The sequence below is a fragment of the Pleurodeles waltl genome, chromosome 6 (genome assembly GCF_031143425.1).
Source record: "Pleurodeles waltl isolate 20211129_DDA chromosome 6, aPleWal1.hap1.20221129, whole genome shotgun sequence".
NCBI classification, from domain to species: Eukaryota; Metazoa; Chordata; class Amphibia; order Caudata; family Salamandridae; genus Pleurodeles; species Pleurodeles waltl.
Genome location: NC_090445.1, coordinates 1,289,101,062 through 1,289,123,488, shown reverse-complemented (window position 1 = coordinate 1,289,123,488; position 22,427 = coordinate 1,289,101,062).

Genomic DNA, 22,427 nt, shown 5'->3' with positions numbered 1-22,427 from the left:
TAAGTATATCCATCATACCGTATGATGAGGTGATTAAGAGTTGTTCCCACTCTTTAATTAAATCAGGGCTGAGGTCATCAAAGGATGGAAATAGAATGACCCTCAGCCCCCTAGGGATTTGATGATTTTCTAAATATTTTTGTAGGATCGTGTAATCCCACCAACGTGAGAGTTCTTGTTTTTTTAGACGCTCGAGTTTAATGAATTTGGTCCTAAGGCCCTCATGTGTGGGATTGGATGTGCTAGATGCATTCGTTTGGGCACTGGTCTGGAATAGTTCTTGAAGCAGGGTGTCCCTATTATCATAAAAATTTGCCATTATTCACTGTTATAGAAAAATTACAAGAAGTGAATACAGAATAATATATACACAAATACAGAGTAGTTGAAACAAAAGATGTTCAAAATTGTTATGTTTCGAGTTAGTAAAGTGACAGAGTGCAGTCAGCATCCATTTGTAGAACATCAAAGAAATTAAAGAAAGGTGGTTGATGCTAAACGACGCACACCTGTAACCAGTAACAACACAAATATAACATATCATTAATTAGTCCTGTGGCGGGTGCCAACCTGATGCAAAAAACCCAACCACCAACGGTTTCAAAGTGCACACGAACAGAGGTGGAGGAAAACAACACCTATGTCATGCGCTGTAGAATACAAAATCAGAGAAAAGATCATCAGGGCACTCCAAAGAATATAGGGTCCATAATTGAGTAGCTTTGTGTAAAACACTTTAATCCGTTATGATCGGTCGTTGAATCGCAGTTTTAAGATATTCAAATCCACAGACGAAAATATATATACAAGTTTAACAAGTGTCTGAATCCTCAGTATTCACAAGTATATACGAGTAACAAAAAACAGCCAACACGTGTTTCGTCCTCATGGACTTTTTCAAGGCTGCGAACAGAAACAAATGACAGCTAATTACAATTAATGGCACTACCATCCGGTAGGTATACAGATATCCAAAGTGATCACGCAAAGAGTTAATTAACCTCAGCGTGAGAGGATTCCCAATAGAGAACACCCTTTAATCCAAAAAGTTGCAAAAATTTTAAAAAGGAGGAGAAAACAAAAAGGAGATGATAGGAGGTCACCGTGAGTGCACAAGAGAAAGATTTATACTAAGGGAGTAATTAGAGAGGCCTTATTAGAGTGGGAGACCCGATAGTCAAAATAACAAACAGAAAACGTTATTGAGTACAGAGTGTATAAGTATACAAGACAGACAGTGCTCGTGGGTATATTGATTAACCTCGAGAAAACTTAGATCGAAGCTAAAACTTATTCTGTTTGCACTCCAAGTCGGTTGGACTGAGTCTGTGGGGGAGAGGCAAAAACCAAAAGAAGATACAACGTTGCTTATAGAGTTTAAAAATTGCTATTAAAGGTAAGAAGTCAGAGGAGTTGTGAAAGAAATAACAACGAGACAGAGGAAGTCAAAAGGCAAACCTACCAGAGAATACGTGGTAACAAAAAAATGATATATGTGTCCCATCTGTAGAGGGAACAGGTATTTTTCATGTGAAACAATCCTGGAACCAGTAGTATGTCCACATTTCGAGACAAAAATATTTTCAAGGTCTGAGTAGACCCTACCTGTGGGGATAGAACGGAAGAAGGAAAGCAATATCAACCGCTATTGTGACATAAGTAAAATGGGCGATGAAAAAGAGTGTACTATAAATAATAACTGCATGTTTAGAATAGAGGGCCAGATGTAAAAAAGCAGCTATCCTATCCTATTAGACACGTTGCCATGTTACAAGGACAAAGCGTAGTAGCAGACGTGCGGGGAAATGAGATAAAATCCCCCTGCCACAAACGGCACTAATGGTAACGTGTGAAGAGAAAAACACATAATAATATACGTGGATATAACGAAAATGAGCAGTTGCATAGGAAAAGGAGCAGGTCTTATTTCCATTTATACTGTAGTGTTTGTTATGAGAGGAAAGTTATGCATAGAGAAAGCCCCGAAGGCTAAAATTTGGTCAGGGAAATCAAAACCCCGTACCTATTAACTAACTGTTGAAATTATTCATTGCTTAATGCCTATACTAGTATTAAAACCTTTTAGAGGAGAGAGATTATAGTCTTAAACCCCCATCTGTACCTCCCCGTAAATACCGGGAGAGCCAGTAATACCAGCGTGAAAAATGTTGAGTCCCGTTGTCGTATACTCGCTTACAGAGTCACCAGTAGTTTTAGCCCCTATACTCGTGAATAACTGCAATAATTGAAAAGTTAGGACATACGTCCCCTACCTTTGCTGCCCGTAAGATGTGGCTGAATAAGTAAAAATCGCGTAGTGGCAGTTGCGTAGTGGCAGCCTATGCTGCTAGACACCCTATACACTAATAAGGGATAACTGGGCCTGGTGCAAGGTGCAAGTACCCCTAGGTACTCACTACAAGCCAGTCCAGCCTCCTATAGAGCCCAGAAAAGCAGGAGTAAAGTACTGCAAGTTTCCTTAGGACACACTACACCTCGTGATTGGGATTTTGCAGTAACCAACCAAGTCTGCAACCAACAACTGCTGGATTCCTGGACCTGAAGATATGAAAAAAAAGGGGACTATGTCTAGAAGTTGAAAGAAGTTCCAGGAAGGGCAGGATCCCCTGCTATCCCAGAAGACGGTGCAAAAGAAGAGTCCCTGGTTAATCGAAGACTGCAGGAATGCACCCTAGCAAGATGCATGTGGGTTCCTGCATGATGCAAATGATGTTCCATGATTTAAAGATGGATGCAGACGTGATTTCGTGTTGGAAGTCACAAACAAGCCTTGGTTACTACAAAAATGCGTTTTGTATAAAAATGGCACTCAATGGACCCTGGAGGGACGTGGAGGCCTCAATTCTGTGTGAAGAGGAAGGAGCTGCTCTCAGCACTTTAGAGAGCTCTCAGGATGCCAGACAGCAACAACGGGAGTCCCACGGGGAAAAATGAGGAGCTAAACGCGATTGGTGCTGCACAAAAAAAGGAAGGTCACACGACGCACAGAGGCATCAGGAAGTGAAGAAGACGCAGAACACAGGAGTACCATCGCTCTCAGGGAAGGCAAGGTCTTACCTCCTCCAAATTGCATCAGCAGGACCTCAGGAAAGTCTATGTCAAAGGGGTCCAACCTCTGTGTCCTTAGGTGTACGCTCGTCACTGTGAGAGGAGTCCAAGGGTACCAGTCATCGTCTTACAATGTGCCTGCTGGAGCAGCGGAGTGACTACGTCACCCCACAGGAGATTTTGTCGGTCCTTCTGGTGCAGGGTGAAGACAGGGTGTTCTCAGAGCATGCACACCATGGGCACTATTTCAGTTGCTGGATTGAGATGAAGTTGCAGAGGAAAAGTATCCCTTGTGGATACTTTGTTGCTGTTACAGCGGTTCCTGGAGCTGCCGTTTATTTGAGGTCAGAGGGTGAAGTAGTAGTTGCAGAGGATTCCTGAAGGAAACTTGCAAGCAGAATCTGAAGAGAACCCACAAGAGAGACTCTAAATAGCCCTGAGAGGGGGATTGGATACCGAATCAGGTAAGGACCTATCAGGAGGGGTCTCTGATGTCACCTGCTGGCACTGGCCACTCAGAGCCCTCCGCAGTGCCCCCACACCTTGCAAAGCAAGATGGCTGAAGTCTGGGACACACTGGAGAAGCTCTGGCCACCACCCCTAGGGTGGTGATGGACAGGGAAGTGGTCACTCCCCTTTCCTTTGTCCAGTTGCACGCCAGAACAGGGGAAAAGGGGTCCCTGAACTGATCTAGACTAGCTTATGCAAGGAGGGCACCATCTGGGCCCTTCAAAGCATTTTCAGAGGCTACGGGGGGCTAACCATCCCCAGCCTTTAACACCTATTTCCAAAGGGAGAGGGTGTAACACCCTGCTCTCAGAGGAAATGCTTTGTTCTGCCTTCTTGGGACTGGGCTGCCCAGACCCCACGAGAGCAGAACCCTCTTTGTAAGGTGGCATCAGCTGTAGCTGCAGTGCAAGCCTCAGAGAGCTGAATTGGCAGTACTGGGGGTCCATAGTGGAGCCCCCAGCATGCATGGAATTGGCTCCCCAACACCAGATTTGGAAAGGGGGGACAATTCCATGATCTTAGACATGTTACATGGCCATATTCAGAGTTACCATTGTGAAGCTACATATAGGTATTGACCTATATGTAGTGCACACATGTAATGGTGTCCCTGCACTCACAAAGTCTAAGTGAAAGTTAGACATATAGGTGACTTATAAGTTACTTAAGTTCAGTAAAAATGGCTGTGAAATAATGTGTGCATTATTTCACGCAAGCTGCAATGGCAGGCCTGTGCAAAGGTTTGTCTGAGCTCCCTATGGGAGGTAAAATAAATGCTGCAGCCCATATGGATCTCCTTGAACCCCAATGCCCTGGGTACCTAGGTACCATATACTAGGGACTTATAAGGGGTGTCCAGTGTGCCAATTGAAATTGGTAAATTAAGCCACTAGCCTACAGTGACAAATGTAAAAGCAGAGAGGACATAAGCACTGGGGTTCTGGTTAGCAGAGCCTCAGTGACACAGTCAAGCACTACTGACAACACATACATTAGGCTACAAACTATGAGCACTGGGGTACTGGCTAGCAGGATCTCAGTGAGACAGGCAAAACACACTGACATACACTCACAAACAAGCCAAAAGTGGGGGTAACCATGCTAGAAAGACGCTACTTTCTCACAAGTAACAAGTTCATAGTTAGTATGGCCAGAATGGTAATACAAAACCTTGCTGACTGGTGAAGTAGGATTTAATATTACTATTTGAGAAATGCCACTTTTAGAAAGTGAGCATTTCTCTGGACTTAAATCCTTCTGTGCCTTACAGTCCACATCTGGCTAGTTTAGTTGACAGCTCCCTTGTGCATTTCACTCAGACAACCCCAAATAGAGGAGGCTCAGTAACACCTGCACACATCTGCATACTGAATGGATCTTCCTTGGCTGGGACGGTGGAGGGCTTGACACTTGCATTTGAAAGGACATTGACCTGCCCTCACAATGGACTGCCAAACCCCCTATTGGGACCCTGGCAGACAGGATTGAATTGAAAGGCGACCAGGTCTACTTCTTAGCCACTCTGTGAAGTCTCCCCCACTTCAAAGACACATTTGGGTATTTAAAGAGGGCCTCTGACCCTACCAACTCAAACACTTCTGGACATGATACCACTGGGGATGAAACTCTGAGCCAGAACCTGCAACCTGCCAAGAGGAACTCACCTGACTCCTTTTCTGCAAAGGACTGCTGCCCTGCTGTTGCCCTGCTGCCTTGCTGCCTTCTGGCGCTGCTGAGAAGTGCTCTCCAAGGGCTTGAATAGAGCTTGCCTCCTCTTCCTTGAAGTCTCAGGACGAAAAATAATTAATCCTGCAAAGAACTCCTTGTGGGGCGAAAAAGTTGACGCACAGCCTACCAGAAACGACACACAGTCTGCATTGTAGTGAGAAAATCACTGCACTCTGAACCGGAACAATGCAGCCCCGCTCCCTGAGAGGAGATCGACGCATCACCAGCGTTGCGACCGGAACTTTAATGCACGGCCCACTGGATCGACGCATAGCCAAGCTGGAACGACACAGCCTGACTTCCTGCAAGAAGAATCGACTCAGCACCTGCCGTGTGACAGAAATTTCTCCTTATCGCCAATCGGATCGACACAGCTCCTCTGACTTCGTCCTGCACGCCCAGGATTTTTCCACATCGTCCCTGGGGCGTCTAAATTCCTGTAGGAAGGTAGCCTCTTTCTAGAATTGTTACCCCCACTTTTGGCCTGTTTGTGAGTATATGTCAGGGTGTTTTTACTGTCTCACTGGGATCCTGCTAGCCAGGGCCCAGTGCTCATAGTGGAAACCCTATGTTGTCAGTGTGTTTGATATGTGTCACTGGGATCCTGCTAGCCAGGACCCCAGTGCTCATAGGTTTGTAGCCGATGTGTGTTCCCTGTGTGGTGCCTAACTGTATCACTGAGGCTCTGCTAACCAGAACCTCAATGTTTATGCTCTCTCTGCTTTTACAATTGTCACTGCAGGCTAGTGTATAAGCTTACCAATTCTCATTGGCACACTGGAACACCCTTATAATTCCCTTGTATATTTTACCTAGGTACCCAGGGTATTGGGGGTCCAGGAGATCCCTACGGGCTGCAGCATTTATTTTGCCTCCCATAGGGAGCTCAGACAAACCCTTGCACAGGCCTGCCATTGCAGCTTGCGTGAAATAACACACACATTATTTCACAGCCATTTTCACTGCACATAAGTAACTTATAAGTCACCTATATGTCTAACCCTCACTTGGTGAAGGTTAGGTGCCAAGTTACTTAGTGTGTGGGCACCCTGGCACTAGCCAAGGTGCCCCCACATTGTTCAGGGCAAATTCCCCCTAACTTTGTGAGTGCGGGGACACCATTACACGTGTGCACTACATATAGATCACTACCTATATGTAGCTTCACAATGGTAACTCCGAACATGGCCATTTAACATGTCTAGGATCATGGAATTGTCACCCCATTCTGGTATTGGGGGACAATTCCATGCATCCCCGAGTCTCTAGCTCAGAACCCGGGTACTGCCAAACTGCCTTTCTGGGGTCTCCACTGCAGCTGCTGCTGCTGCCAACCCCTCAGACAGGATTCTGCTCCCCTGGGGTCTGGGAGGCCCAGTCCCAGGATGGCAGAACAAAGGATTTCCTCTGAGAGAGGGTGTTACACCCTCTCCCTTTGGAAATAGGTGTGAAGGGCTGGGGAGGAGTAGCCTCCCCCAGCCTCTGGAAATGCTTTGATGGGCACAGATGGTACCCATCTCTGCATAAGCCAGTCTACACCAGTTTAGGGTTCCCCCAGCCCTGTTCTGGTGCGAAACTGGACAAAGGAAAGGGGAGTGACCACTCCCCTGACCTGCACCTCCCAGGGGAGGTGCCCAGAGCTCCTCCAGAGTGCCCCAGACCTCTGCCATCTTGGATTCAGAGGTGTTGGGGCACAATGGACTGCTCTGAGTGGCCAGTGCCAGCAGGTGATGTCAGAGACCCCTCCTGATAGGTGCTTACCTCTTTCGGTAGCCAAGCCTCCTTAGGGTCTCTCCTCTGGGCTATTCCTCATATAACGAATGCAAGAGCTCACCAGAGTTCCTCTGCACTTCCCTCTTCGACTTCTGCCAAGGATCGACCGCTGACTGCTCCAGGACGCCTGCAAAACTGCAACAAAGTAGCAAGACGACTACCAGCAACATTGTAGCCTCATCCTGCTCGCTATCTTTACTGTTTCCTGGTGGTGCATGCTCTGAGGGCTGTCTGCCTTCACCCTGCACTGGAAGCCAAAAAGAAATCTCCCGCGGGTCGACGGAATCTTCCCCCTGCCAACGCAGGCCCCAAACCTCTACATCACCGGTCCTCTGGGTCCCCGATCATCCTGACGAGCGTGGACCCTGGAACACAGGAGCTGGGTCCAAGTGTCTCCCACAGTCCAGTGGCACTTCTGTCCAAATTTGGTGGAGGTAAGTCCTTGCCTCCCCACGCCAGACAGCAAACCTGTGTACTGTGTGATTTGCAGTTGCTCCGGCTTCTGTGCACTTCTTCAAGGACTCCTTTGTGCACAGCCTCGCCTGGGCCCCCAGCACTCCGTCCTGCAGTGCTCAACCCGCTGAGTTGGACTCCGACAAAATGGGACCCTCCTTTTGTGACTATGAATTCTCAGATCTTCTAAGTGCCTGTTCTGTTACTTCTGCGGGTGCTGCCTGCTTCTGTTGGGGCTCTCTGAGTTGCTGAGCGCCCCCCCTGTCTCCTCCACCAAGGGGCGACATCCTGGTCCTTCCTGGTCCCCAGCAGCACCCAAAAACCTCAACCGCTTGCAGCTAGCAAGGCTTGTTTGTGGTATTTCTGCCTGGAAGCACTTCTGCAACATCCAGCACACCGTGGGACATCTTCCATCCAAAGGAGAAGTTCCTAGCCCTTTTTGTTGTTGCTAAATCTTCAGCTTCTTCCACCTTCAGCTTCTTGCACCTTCATCCGGGGTTTTGGGCATCTGCCCCCCGGGACACTTTCGTGACTCCCTAGACTTGTTCCCCCTCCTTCACAGGTCGTCAGGTCCAGGAATCTGTCTTCAGTGTTTTGCTGGTGCTTGCAGAATCCCCTATCATGGCTATTGTGTCTTTCTGAGGTAGTAGGGTAACTTTACTCCTACTTTTCAGGGTCTTGGGGTGGGGTATTTTGGACACCCTTACTGTTTTCCCACAGTCCCAGCGACCCTCTACAATCTCCCCTAGGTCTGGGGTCCCACCGTGATTCGCATTCCACTTTTGGAGTATATTGTTTGTGTTGCCCCTAGACCTATGTTTGCCTATTGCATCCTATTGTGATTCTACATTGTTTGCACTACTTTTCTTACTGTCACTTACCTGTTTTGGGTTTGTGTACAAATAACTTGTGTATATTACTTACCTCCTAAGTGAGGGTATTCTTTGAGATACTTTTGGCATATTGTCACTAAAATAAAGTACCTTTATTTTAAGTAACTCTGAGTATTGTGTTTTCTTATGATATTGTGCTATATGATAGAAGTGTTATAGTAGGAGCTTTGCATGTCTCCTAGTTCAGCCTAAGCTGCTTTGCCATAGCTACCTTCTATCAGCCTAAGCTTGTAGAAATACCTCTATTCTACTAATAAGGGATACCTGGCACAGGGTGTAAGTACCATAAGTACCACAAGGTACCCACTATAAGCCAGGCCAGCCTCCTACAATTCCCCATAACCCGAAGAGGATCCAAGTCTTTGTGCTGGAAATCGACGCAAGGCCCTGAATTCGTGGAAAAATATTGACACATTTTCTGTGTGCACCCAGAGAAAGCGACCCACACCTCCCCATTTACCAAGCATCTCATCCTCTGCAGCCCCTTGCAGATAATTTACATGCGAACCACGTACTTTGTGCTTGCAAGATACACTTATTACTTTTTAAGAACTTAATTCTTCTTATCATTCTCTAAAGTGATATTTCAATGTGTACTTATCAAATCTTGATTGTTTTGACCTGCATTTAACCAGATAAATATTCTATATTTTTCTAAACACTGTGTGGTGTATTTTTGTGGTATTATACTGTGTTATACTGTGTTATTACATGATTTATTCCACTAATATTCCTCCTTGACCTCCACCTAACAACTCAGTATCCCAGACAATTTTCTAGATACAGTCTCAAACCTTATTACATTATACTCAAACCTGAGCATTCTTGGGGACCTAAATATTTAGTTTGACAAACCCAATATGCCTCTTCGAAAACCTGTCACCACTGACTTGGTCGCACTGAACCTACATGAGATTGTATACAATTCCACACACATCGCTGGACACATCCTAGATGTAATTTTTTCAAAGCCTGAACTAGTTACCGTTCATAGCATAATGCCAATCACATGGTCAGACCACCATTTGATAACTTTCCAACATAAAACACCACAAATCAGCACAGCGCACAGCAACTTACTTACATGCACCTATCGACCATGGAGCAAACTCAATTTTGAAGACTTAGAAAAACATCTTACAGCCAATACAGATCTAGATACAATTAATTCTGTTCCAAAACTTTATGAGTGGCTGCAGGAAGCTTTTGATATCCTAATGTCACTCAGAAAAACTAAACCGGACAAAAGAAAATCAACACCTTGAAGAAACACAGAACTTAAAAAGATAAAACAACAAAACAGAAGGTTGCAGTGCACGTGGCTCAAAACAAACAACATTCAAGACAAACTGCAGCTACACAAACTTAACACGATATACAAATCATCAATCAAAAAAGCTAAAAAAGGTACTACTCAAACAGAATTCTAAATGCTAAATCTGCAACCAAAGAATTTTATAAAATTCTCAATGAATTTCGAAAATCTAAATGCATAGAAAGAAGTCATCCCACTACTTAAGATTTCACAAAGAAACTGGCAACTCATTACACAACCAAGGCAGACACAATGGGCTCCTATTTAAAAAAGAAGAAAACCATGAACACTAACCCCTTTCCTAAAATGCCCTCCAAGAATAAACCAACCCAGCCTCTACAGTCCTTCAAACAAATATCACAATTTGAATTTATGGATTTGGTCAAAGCAAGCAGGTCTTCCAGTTGCCTTTCTGACCCTTGTCCACCACACATCTTTAAGAACATTCTTTTATCTACTTCTGCTGCCACACCTGTAAGAAGAATCATCAATAACTCTTTAACTACAGAAACTTTTCCTGAAGACCTGCAAAAGTCATACATACATCCATAATTAAAGAAAAGAAACCTAGACCCACAGGACACCAACCACTACAGACTAATCACAAATGGGCCTTTCCTGGGCAAACTGATAGAAAGAGCAACATTCGCTCAGATGTCACAATTCATAGGAGACAATTTCCCGGAACAGGCACTGAATCAGCACTCATAGCAATCAGGGATGATCTTAAAAACACAGTCTACCGCAATGGATTGGCTGCCCTACTTCTTTTGGACCTCTCACCTGCCTTTGATACTGTTGACCATGACACCCTAATTCAAAGACTTCACGAAGCCTGCATAGAAGGGACTGCTTTTGACTGGATTACATCATACCTCCAAAACAGAAGTAATATTATCTATTCTCCCCTCTTCTAGTCCAAACCCTACGTCACAAACGCAGGGGTCCCCGAAGTATTAATCATCTCACCTATGCTTTTGAACATCTACATGATATCATTACCAGAATTGATCAATGATTTTAAACTCACATGCTACAACTATGCAGATGACACACAAATACTACCTAAATTGGAATTCCCCAAAGGAAACTCACAAATCTTCAGTTGCTTCAGAGCTGTTGATCAGTGGATGACGTGGAGCTATCTCAAACTAAATGTTTCCAAAACAGAAATACTCACATTTGTTGAATGGAAAAATTATGACCCACTGTGCGCCTGGACTGACGATCTCGGACCACCTCCTCAACTATCCAAGGAAGATAAAAACCTTGGAATTACCATGGACTCCAAGTTAACAATGAATGCCTAAGTGGACAAATTAGCACGAACAAGCTTCATCACATTGAAGACTCTGCAACGCATCTTCCCCCACCTCGGACTTCCACACAAGGTGCAGGCTACTATCTCTCTTACACTATCCAAACAGGATTAAGCCAATGACCTCTTCCATGGATTATCTCTATCTATTATAAAAAAGACTACAGCATATTCAGAACTCCACTGCCAGGCTACTAATACATGTAAGGCCACAAGCCTACATCTCCTCTGCCTTGAGAGCACTGCACTGGTTACCCGTTGCCAGAAGATCCACGGTCAAGCTGCTTTGTACTACCCACAAAGCTATACATGGAACAGGACCGCTTTTTATCAGAAACAAAATAACCAAACACATTCAACAAAGAAATCTCCGCTCAAGATTGGTATCCCGACATCGAACACCACCATGCAAGAAAAAGACTATAGGTGGTACATCCTTCTCCGTTCAAGCAGCCAAACTATTGAATTCATTGCCCCCAAATATAAGATCCACAGATAACTATCTTGCCTTCAGAAGACTACTCAAGAGTTGGTTCTTTCCTTCATAACCAACATATTCAAACAGCAATGGACTGCATAAGCCTGTGTTGATAAATATTTTTAATCTGATTATGTGTGTATTCTATATATGTATAGTTGTTTAGGAAATATGTATTGGTACTAAATTGTACACATACTCTTTAAACCTGTTTAACAAATGTATATTTACTCATGGTTAAATATATATATGTGTGTATATGTGTGTGTATGCATATGTGTATGTATATATATGTGTGTATAAACATTTATATCTGTATGTTATTCTATAATGTGTATGTTATTCTATACTTAACTTGTTCATAGGTCATTGCATAGCTCCTAGATAAGTAGTTATATTAGATACTTATGAATCCCTGCTCTCGTTTTTATATCACACTGATCAAATATTGTATTATCATAAGCATTTCGCTATTCAAACATTGAGGAAAGATAAATAAATGTTAGAAAAGTCCACTTAATAATTAACTTCAGATATTACAAATCTTGAAAGTCTGAGTTTATACAATACTACTTTTCTTCTCATATTATTATACCCATTATTGTATTCCTTGACCATATATTCCCTTACTATGTATTTACATGTCTATTTATTTATTATTCTAGTCCTACTATACTAGAGAAACGTTAAATAAAAATAAATAAAATAAAATCTATACATAAAATTCAAATTATAAATAAGTAAATTAAAGTAAAAATAATAATAATGATGAATAAATAAATAAAGGAAAAATTACAATAATAATAATGATTTAAAAAAGTATAAATATACATGTATATAAATAAAATTATAAATAAATACAAATAATATAAATTTACTCTCTTGTAAGATTTACTTTGTCTACCCTTCACCCTATGTCATGTCTCTATCAATCTATCCTTCATCCCCACTCTGACTCATCCCAAAACCCATTCTACTACTTTCATCTTTGAAATAATCCTGCCTAAGCTCTTCCCTCCTCTTCCACATCTAGCTCACCACAGACCTCAGTTTAGTACCACGATCTCCCAAACAACCCTACTAAATTCTCCCTCATTTTCTCATCTTTGACTCATCCAAACCCCTCCTGCTACTATGCTCTCCCTAACCCTTCCACAGACTCTTCCCTTCTCCATCTCTCCTTTACTCATCCCAAGCCTCATCCTATTACTATAAACTCACAAATAACGCATCTGGATTCTTCCATCCTCTATCCCTCCATTACTCTAGTCAATCCAACTAACAAACTCACATATCCTCTGCTTAAATGAACTCATAATAATACTAATACTGTACTCATATTTCCCCATACTAATCCACTACTTATTCCTCTTGGGTTCCGGAGTAGTGTGCTACTCGCCAAAAAGCACTTCAACGCTTTGTCAGGGGTAGTAATCGCTAAATAAATACTATTACAATTACAATTGCAATATATGTTGATTGTACTATGTACCTCTTTTCTTCTTCTTCCTCATGACTCTTGCGAGACACTTGCGAGAACCACGATGCTCTCATAGCATGGTGGACCCTTTCACGCCTCTCACGAGAGCCAGGCGGAGGTTCTTTCCATCTACCCAGAGGGGACTGCTTTACGCTTGAGAGTGTACATTTGTAATGCAATTCTCATTTTCACTGAACATGGTCTAATTTATACGCACCAGTTTTTGCTACGCCTTTCTTTTTTCACAATCCCACAAGTCTCTTGTGAGATCATAAAAATATCTTGGAGGAAGAATTTACATTTTCCTTCACTATAGTACTTACCGCTGCAAATCCCCACTACTAGACTATATGGTACTCCATGTTTAATAACAAGAACTAGTCTCCCCACTGACACCTCTCCCCAGGAAAATAACCATATGTATTAGAGTGTGGCAATGGATTTCTCTGTACATTTAGAGCTCCTCGCAGCCTGACTGATATTTACAGTAACATGTAGGAAATCTTGGGTCTGATTCAGAGTTTGGCAGAGGGGATTACTCCATTCCAAATATGACAGATATACCATCAGCTGTAATTACAATTCCATTACAGCCTATGGAACTTGTAATATGGTTGACAGGATATGTGTTACATTTGTGACAGAGTAACCCCTTCGCCAAACTCTAAATCAGGCCCTTTGACTTCTGCACTAACTCCATGACAACTTGGTTATATAGTACAGTGTAGTGAACCAGTGGCATCTGTCATCATACCGCTCCTAAGAAGAACAGTAATATATAGTGCCGTCCGGGAGGAACCTGCGCAACAGGAACAAGAAATGTGGTCTCTGGGGCACTTCCTTCAAGTTGGAAAAGAAAAGTAAAAAAAATGGCTTCTAGTGCAAAAAGTTGGAGAAGAAAATCCTCTTGAAAACCTATTTTTGAGTAGATTTAGCTGCTTCTTGAGTAGAAAATCTACTTGAGGTGCATTCATTCTCAGGAATGGCACTATATCGGCGGAGAATATCATGGTGCTTTCGAGTGAGCACTAAAAACAAATCTTGTGTGCATAAGCAGGAACAAAACTCCCCCTTCACACTGGATGGCACACTACTCCACATAGTGGAAATCACCCACATTCTGAAAAAATCTACAAGCAGAACACAGTTTTCTGCCTGGGCCCAATTCTGATGACACAAAGGCAGATCTCTTGCTTGTTTTTTTTATTTTTATTTTGTCATGAATTTGCAGCTCTATTGTGATTTCACAGTGTAGGAGGCTGGCCTGGCTCGTAGTGGGTACCAATGGTACTTACACCTTGTGCCAGGTCCAGTTATCCCTTATTAATAGAGTGTAGTAGTGTTCTAGCAGCTTAGGCTGATAGAGGTAGCAATAGCAGAGCAGCCAAGGCTGAACTAGGAGACATGCAAAGCTCATGCAAGACCACTAATATCATATAGGTACTATATCATAAGAAAGACAATACTCATAGTTACTAAAAATAAAGGTACTTTATTTTAGTGACAATGTGTCAAAAATATCTCAGAGGATTTACTCCCTTAGGAGGTAAGTAACATACACAAATTGTACACAACTAACCAAATCAGGTAAATAAAACAGTCAAAAAGTAGTGCAAACACTGTAAAACACAATAGGATGCAATAGGCCTAGGGGCAAGACAAACCATATACTAAGAAAGTGGAATGCAAACCACAAATGCACCCCTAGGCAAGTGTAGTGTGTAGAGGGTCGCTGGGATTGTGAGAAAACACTAAGGGTGTAAAGGAGACCCCACCCCAGGACCTTGGAAAGTAAGAGTAAAGTACTACTATTTCCCCCAAAACACACTAAAGTCGTGATAAAGGATTTTGCAAGGACCACAACAGACTGCAAAGTGCTGAAGACGGATTCCTGGACCTGAAGACCTGCAAAGGAAGGGGACCAAGTCCAAGAGTCGCTAAAGTGTCCAGGGGGGGCAGGAGCCCACTAAACCAAGGATGAAGGTGCAAAATGGCTACCTCAAGTTGGAAGAAGATACTGTTTTTGCACCAACGAAAGGAGATAGGAGGTTCTTCTTCATGCAGAAGATGTCCCACGGAGTGCTGGAGGATGCAGAGTTGTCTCCTAGGCAAAATACCACAAACAAGCCTTGCTACCTGAAAGGAAGGAAGCACCCACAGCAGTCCTTGAACTTGGGTTCAAGAAGACTGAACATGGCAGTCATCTCAACCCTGCAAAGAGAGGTCCCACGACACTGGAGATCAACTCGGGGAGCTGAGCATCGCAGGACTGGGTGCTGGGGACCTTGGCTCAGTTGTGCATGCAGGATGTATTGGAAATGTGCACAGAAGCCCTTGTAGCTGCAGATCACATGGCACACAGAATTAATGTCTGGGGAGGGGAGGCAAGGACTTACCTCCCCCAAATTCAGACAGTTGGACCTCTGGACAGTCTGGGTCACTTGGGTCCACCACCTGTGTTCCAGGGCCCAGGATGAGAGGGGACCCAAAGTACCAGTGAAGCTGAAGTTTGGTGCCTGATGAAGCAGGGGGAAGATTTTGTTGACCCACAGGAGATTTCTTTGTGGCTTCCATTGCAGGGTGAAGGCAGGCAGCCGCCAGAGCATGCACCAACAGGAAACAGTCGAGAAAGACAGCAGGATTAGGCGCTACAATGTCGCTGGTAGTCTTCTGGCTACTTTGTTGCAGTTTTGCAGGCGTCCTGGAGCAGTCAGCGGTCGATCCTTGTCAGACTTCAAAGAGGGAAGTGCAGTGGTGTCCTGATGGATTCTTAAAAGTTGTAATCAGATGAGAAGCCCACGGGAGAGACCCTAAATAGCCCTCAGAGGAGGATTGGCCACCTAGTCAGGTATGCACCTATCAGGAGGGGTCTCTGATTTCACCTGCTGGCACTGGCCACTCAGAAGCCTCCAGTGTGCCGCCACAACTCTGAAAACAAGATGGCAGAGGTCTGAGACACACTGGAGGAGCTCTGGGCACCACCCTTGGGGTGGTGAGAGACAGGGGAGTGGTCACTCCCCTTTCCTTTGTCCAGTTTCGCGGCAGAGCAGGGACTGGGGGTTCCCTAAACTGGTGTAGACTGGCTTATGCAAGGAGGGCACCATTTGTGCCCTTCAAAGCATTTCCAGAGGCTGGGAGAGGCTACCCTCCCCAGCCTTTAACACCTATTTCCAAATGGAGAGGGTGTAACACCCTGCTCTCAGAGGAAATGCTTTGTTCTGCCTTCCTGGGACTGGGATGCCCAGACCCCAGGAGGGCAGAACCCTGTCTGTGGGGTGGCAGCAACTGTAGCTGCAGAGAAAAACACAGAGAGCTAGTATGGCAGTACTGGGGGTCCATAGTGGAGCCCCCAGGATGCATGGAATTGGCTCCCCAATACCAGATTTGGAATCAGGGGACAATTCCATGTTCTTAGTCATGTTACATGGCCATATTCGGAGTTACCATTGTGAAGCTACATATAGTATTGACCTATATGTAGTGCACATGTGTAATGGTGTCCCCACACTCACAAAGTCAAGGGAAATGGCCCTGAACTATGTAGGGGCCCCTTTGCAAGTGAAAGGGTGCCCTCGGACTTAGTAACTTTGCACCTAACCTTCAGCAAGTGAAGGTTAGACATATAGGTGACTTATAAGATACTTAAGTGCAGTGAAAATGGCTGTGAAGTAACATGTGCCTTATTTCATGCAGGCTGCAATGGCAGTCCTGTGTAAGGGGTTGTCTGGGCTCCCTATGGGTGGCAAAAGAAATTCTGCAGCCCATATGGATCTCCTTGAACCCTGATGCCCTGGGTAACTAGGTACCATATACTAGGGACTTATAAGGGTGGTCCAGTATGCCAATTGAAATCGGTAAATGTAGTCACTAGCATATAGTGACAAATTTTAAGGCAGAGAGAGCATGAACACTGAGGTCTGATTAGCAGTGCCTCAGTAATATAGTTAGTCACTACACAGGCATACACATTTAGGCCACAAACTATGAGCACTGGGGTCCTGGCTAGCAGGATCCCAGTGAGACAGGCGAAAACATACTGACATGTAAAATTGGGGGTAATATGCCAACAAAGATGGTTCTTTCCTTCACAAAACCCCCCACCCCCCCCCAAACAAGGGACAATAAGGATGACCTTGCCCAGATGAGTCCTCATTGTCTAAGTGGAAATATCTGGAGAGTATATCTGCATTGGAGGTGGGTACTCCCAGGTCTATGTTCCACTGTATAGTCCATTCCCTGTAGGGAGATGGACCACCTCAACAATTTAGGGTTTTCACCTTTCATTTGTTTAAGCCATAATAGAGGTTTGTGGTCTGTTTGAACAATAAAGTGAGTCCCAAAGAGGTATGGTCTTAACTTTTTCAAGGTCCAGAGCACAGCAAATGCCTCCCTCTCTATGGCAGAACAATATTTTTCTCTAGGGGTCAACCTCCTGCTAATGAAGGCAATACGTTGATTCTGGCCCTTTCTGTTTATCTGTGATAGGACAGTTTGTACTATGAATTTTGTGGAGTAACAAGGGCTTTTGAGGGCAGGTGCAGAGCACATGGCCTGTTTGAGCTCATCAAAAACCTTTTGACAGCTAGCTGTCCATAATACATTCTTAGGCATTTTCTTGGATGTGAGGTCATTAAGAGGGGCACCTATAGTGCCATAATTCTTGATGGACCTCCTGTAGTACCCAGTGAGGCCTAGGAAGGCCCTCATTTGGGTTTGAGTTGTAGGGGGAGTCCATTCCATAATGGTTTGGATCTTCCCCTGCAGTGGTGCAATATGTTCTCCACCTACCAGGTGGCACAGATAAACCACTTCCCCCTGCCCTATCTGGCACTTTGAGGCCTTGATAGTGAGGCCGGCGTTTTGCAGGGCCTCCAAAACTTGCCACAGGTGGACCAGATGATCATCCCAGGCGGAGCTAAAGACAGCAATATCATCTAGATATGCTGCACTAAAGGCTTCCAATCCTTAGAGGACTGTATTCACTAACCTCTGAAAAGTGGCAAGTGCATTTTTCAATCCAAAGGACATAACTGTGAACTGATAATGCCCCCAAATGGTTGCAAATGCTGTATTTGGCTTTGTATCTTCTGATAACTGAATCTGCCAATACCCGGCAGTTAAATCAAAAGTGCTTAGATACCTGGCAGAAGCTAGTGTATCTATCAGCTCATCTACCCTGGGTATAGGATGAGCATCAGTTTTTGTTACTTGATTGAGTCCCCTACAGTCCACACAAAACCACATTTCTTTCTTTCCTTCTTTCCTTTGTGGTTTGGGGACAAGCACCACTGGGGTGGCCCAGGGGCTTTCAGAGGGTTCAATCACTCCAAGGTCTAACATTTTCTGTACCTCTTGTTTGGTACAGTCTCTGACTTGGTCAGGCTGTCTATAAATTTTACTTTTAACAGGTAAACTGTCTCCAGTGTCAATTGTGTGCTCACACCAGGTAGTGGTACCTATAACTAGTGAGAAGAGGTCAGAGAATTGTCCAAGGGGATTTGTGCAGTTGTCCTTCTGCTCAGCAGTACGGCAATCTGCTAATACAACTCCCTCCACTAAGCCATCAGCTTCAGTGGTTGAGAAGAGGTCAGGGAGAGGGTCACTCTCTTCTTCCTGCCCTTCATCTGTGGCCATAAGCAGGGTTAAGTCAGCCCTGGCATAGTAAGGTTTAAGGCGATTGACATGAAGCACCCTAAGGGGGCTTCTGGCAGTGCCAGGTCCACCAAATAGGTGACCTCACCTTTCTTCTCCACAATGAGATGGGGTCCATTCCATTTGTCCTGGAGTGCTCTTGGTGCCACAGCCTCCAATACCCACACTGTCTGGCCTGGTTGGTACTGTGTCAGGACAGCCTTCTGGTCATGCCATTGCTTTTGGAGTTCTTGGCTGGCCTGAAGGTTTTTAGAAGCCTTTTTCATGTACAGCCATCCTTGATCTGAGGCCAAGCACGTAGTCCACAATGTCTAGTTTGGGAGCTTTTAAAGGTTGCTCCCAACCATCCTTCACAAGAGCAAGGGGACCTCTTACAGGGGGTCTAAAAAGGAGTTCAAAGTGGCTATAGCCCACTCCTTTCTGGGGTACCTCCCTATAAGCAAAAAGGAGGCATGGCAATAGGGCATCCCATCTCCTGTTGAGTTTTTCAGGGAGTCCCATGATCATGCCTTTGAGAGTATTGTTAAATCTCTCAACCAATCCATTTGTCTGTGGATGATAAGGAGTGGTGAACTTGTAGGTAACACCACACTCCTTCCACATTGATTTGAGATATTCAGACATGAAGTTACTACCTCTGTCTCATACGACTTCCTTAGGGAAACCCACTCTGGAAAAGATTCCCAGGAGGGCTTTTACCATTGCAGGAGCTGTAGTGGTCCTTAAGGGTATTGCTTCAGGATACCTAGTGGCATTTTCCACTACTACTAGGATGAATTTCTTTCCTGAAGCTGTTGGAGGGTTAAGGGAGCCAACAATATGAACCCCTATCCTCCCAAAGGGCACCCCAACCACAGGAAGTGGAATTAAAGGGGCTTTAGGTGTACCACCAGTCTTGCCACTGGCTTGGCAGGTCACACAGGAGCGACAGGACTCCTTTGTATCCTCTGACATATGAGGCCAGTGAAACAGTGGAACAAGTCTGCCCCATGTTTTACTTTGGCCCAAATGCCCAGCCAAATGAATGTCATGAGCCAAAGTCAGAAGAAACTCCCTATACTGCAAAGGGATAACCAATCTCCTGGCAGGTCCAGGTTTAGGGTCCCTTGCCTCTGTATAGAGAATGTTGTCCTCCCAATAGACTTTGTGGCTATCAGTGACATCCCCATTTTGCTGTTTGACAGCCTGCTGTCTGAGGCCCTCTAGTGTGGAACAGGCCTGCTGTGCCACACTCAGCTCTTCCCTAGCAGGCCCCCCTGCTCCTAAAAGCTCAGCAGTGTCAGCTGCCAACTCCTCTGGTGTAGGTTCTGCACGGAGAGAGGATTCCTCTTCCTCAAAAAGGGAATCTTCTGGAGAGGTGGGGATAGTGGGATAGGATTTACCCTGTCTTCCCCCGGCTTTTGGGAGCACTTGGTCCATTTTTCCAGGTCCTCTTTGCTTCTGGGCCTGAGCCCTTGTGAGAGCAAAGATATGCCCTGGAATGCCCAGCATTGCTCCATGAACCCCCACCTCCACTTCAGCCCAGGCTGATGTTTCCAAATCATTTCCTAGGAAGCAGTCTACAGGTAAATCAGTGGCTACCACAACTTTGTTTGGGCCAGTAACCCCCCCCCCCCCGGTTGAGATTCACAAAAGCCATGGGGTGACTAAGAGTGTTGTTATGAGCATCAGTCACTGTGTACTGCTGACCAAGTAGGTGTTGTTCAGGGGCAAATAGTTTCTCTATCACCATTTTGACACTGGCTCCTGTGGCCCTGTAGGCCTCATCCTCAACGCCATTTATTAGGGGTAGTTGCTTGTACTTACCCATATTAAGAGGACAAGCAACTATGGTGGCAAAATGAATACCACCATCAGAGACTAAAACAGCCTCTGTGGTCTCCCTAACTAGACCAACCCCCACTACATTACCAATGGTGAGCCCAGCTACACCCTTTGTCTGGTGTTCTTCCCACCACCACTGCTATTACTAGGGTCACTAGTGGACGCAGTTGGGGTTATGGTGGTGGGAGCCTTTGTGTTTTTCTTTTGGCAGGTGGGATCACTTGCCCAATGTCCTTTACCTTTACATAAATAACACAGTGGCTTCTTTTGATTGTGAAAAGAGGATTTGGACCCACCTCCCCCAGAGGATTTTTGTGGGCCTGATGAAGACTCAGAATTATTTTTATCTTTGTCCTCACCCTTGTCATGAGACTTACCATCCTTCTTCTTGCCATCCTTGTCACCCCCTGTATGAGCTTTTCTGCTCACTCTTGTTCTGACCCATTTGTCTGCCTTCTTTCCCAATTCCTGGGGAGAGGTCAGATCTGAGTCTACCAAGTACTGATGTAACAAGTCTGACACACAATTATTCAGGATAGGCTCTCTCAAGATTAGATTATATAGGCTTTCATAATCAGTCACTTTACTGCCATGTACCCATCCCTCCAAGGTCTTCACTGAATAGTCAACAAAGTCTGTCCAGTCTTGAGAAGACTCTTTTCTGATATCTCTGAACGTTATCCTGTATTGTTCAGTGGTTAAGCCAAGCCATCTAAGAGTGCATCCTTCAAAACTTTGGCCCATATTTATACTTTTTGACGCAAAACTGCGCTAACGCAGTTTTGCGTCAAAGAAATTAGCGCCGGCTAACGCCATTCTGAAGCGCCATGCGGGCGCCGTATTTATTGAATGACGTTAGCCGGCGTTAGCCGCCGGCGCCGTCTGGTGTGCGTTAAAAAAAACGACGTACACCAGGCAGCGCCGGCGTAGGGGGATATGGGGCTTGGGCGTCAAGAAATGGGGCAAGTCAGGTTGAGGCAATTTTTTCGCCTCAACCCGATTTGCGCCATTTTTTTTTCACTCCCAACCCCCATAGAAATGACTCCTGTCTTAACAAAGACAGGAGTCATGCCCCCTTGCCCAATGGCCATGCCCAGGGGACTTCTGTCCCCTGGGCATGGTCATTGGGCATAGTGGCATGTAGGTGGGCACAAATCAGGCCCCCCATGCCACACATTTTTTTTTTTTTTAAACTTACCTGAACTTACCTTAATGTCCCTGGGATGGGTCCCTCCAGCCTTGGGTGTCCTCCTGGGGTGGGCAAGGGTGACAGGGGGTGTCCCTGGGGGCATGGGAAGGCACCTCTGGGCTTCTTCAGAGCCCACAGGTCCCTTAACGCCTGCCTTTTGCAGGTGCTAAAAAACGGCGCAAAAGCAGCCGTACGTCATTTTTTTTGACCCGCCCACTCCCTGGCGTGAATTTTGCCCGGGAGTATAAATACGACGCACATGCCTCGGAGTCGATTTTTTAGACGGGAACGCCTACCTTGCATATAATTAACGCAAAGTAGGTGTCCACGCTAAAAAATTACGCTAACTCCATGGAGTTTGGCGCTAGACGCGTCTAACGCCAAAGTATAAATATGGAGTTAGTTTTGCGTCGGAATTGCGTCAAAAAAAACTTCGCAATTCCGGCGCAAACGGAGTATAAATATGCCCCTTTGTATTTGTCGGAATCACTCTCCCTGACAGTAAAGAGTATGTCCCTACATTTACCAGAGAAAGATAGCCACAATATAGCAGCCCACTGCCTTTGAGTGACCAACTGTACCATACAGGCCCACTCAAGTGTAGAAAACCACTTGTTAATGTCATCCCCTTCATTGTAAGAGGGGACAATCTTATGCAGGTTTCTTGAATCTGTCTCTCTAATAGGATGACTATCAAGATTGCTGCTGTTGCTGCCACCATGAGTAACTAAACCCAACTTCTGTC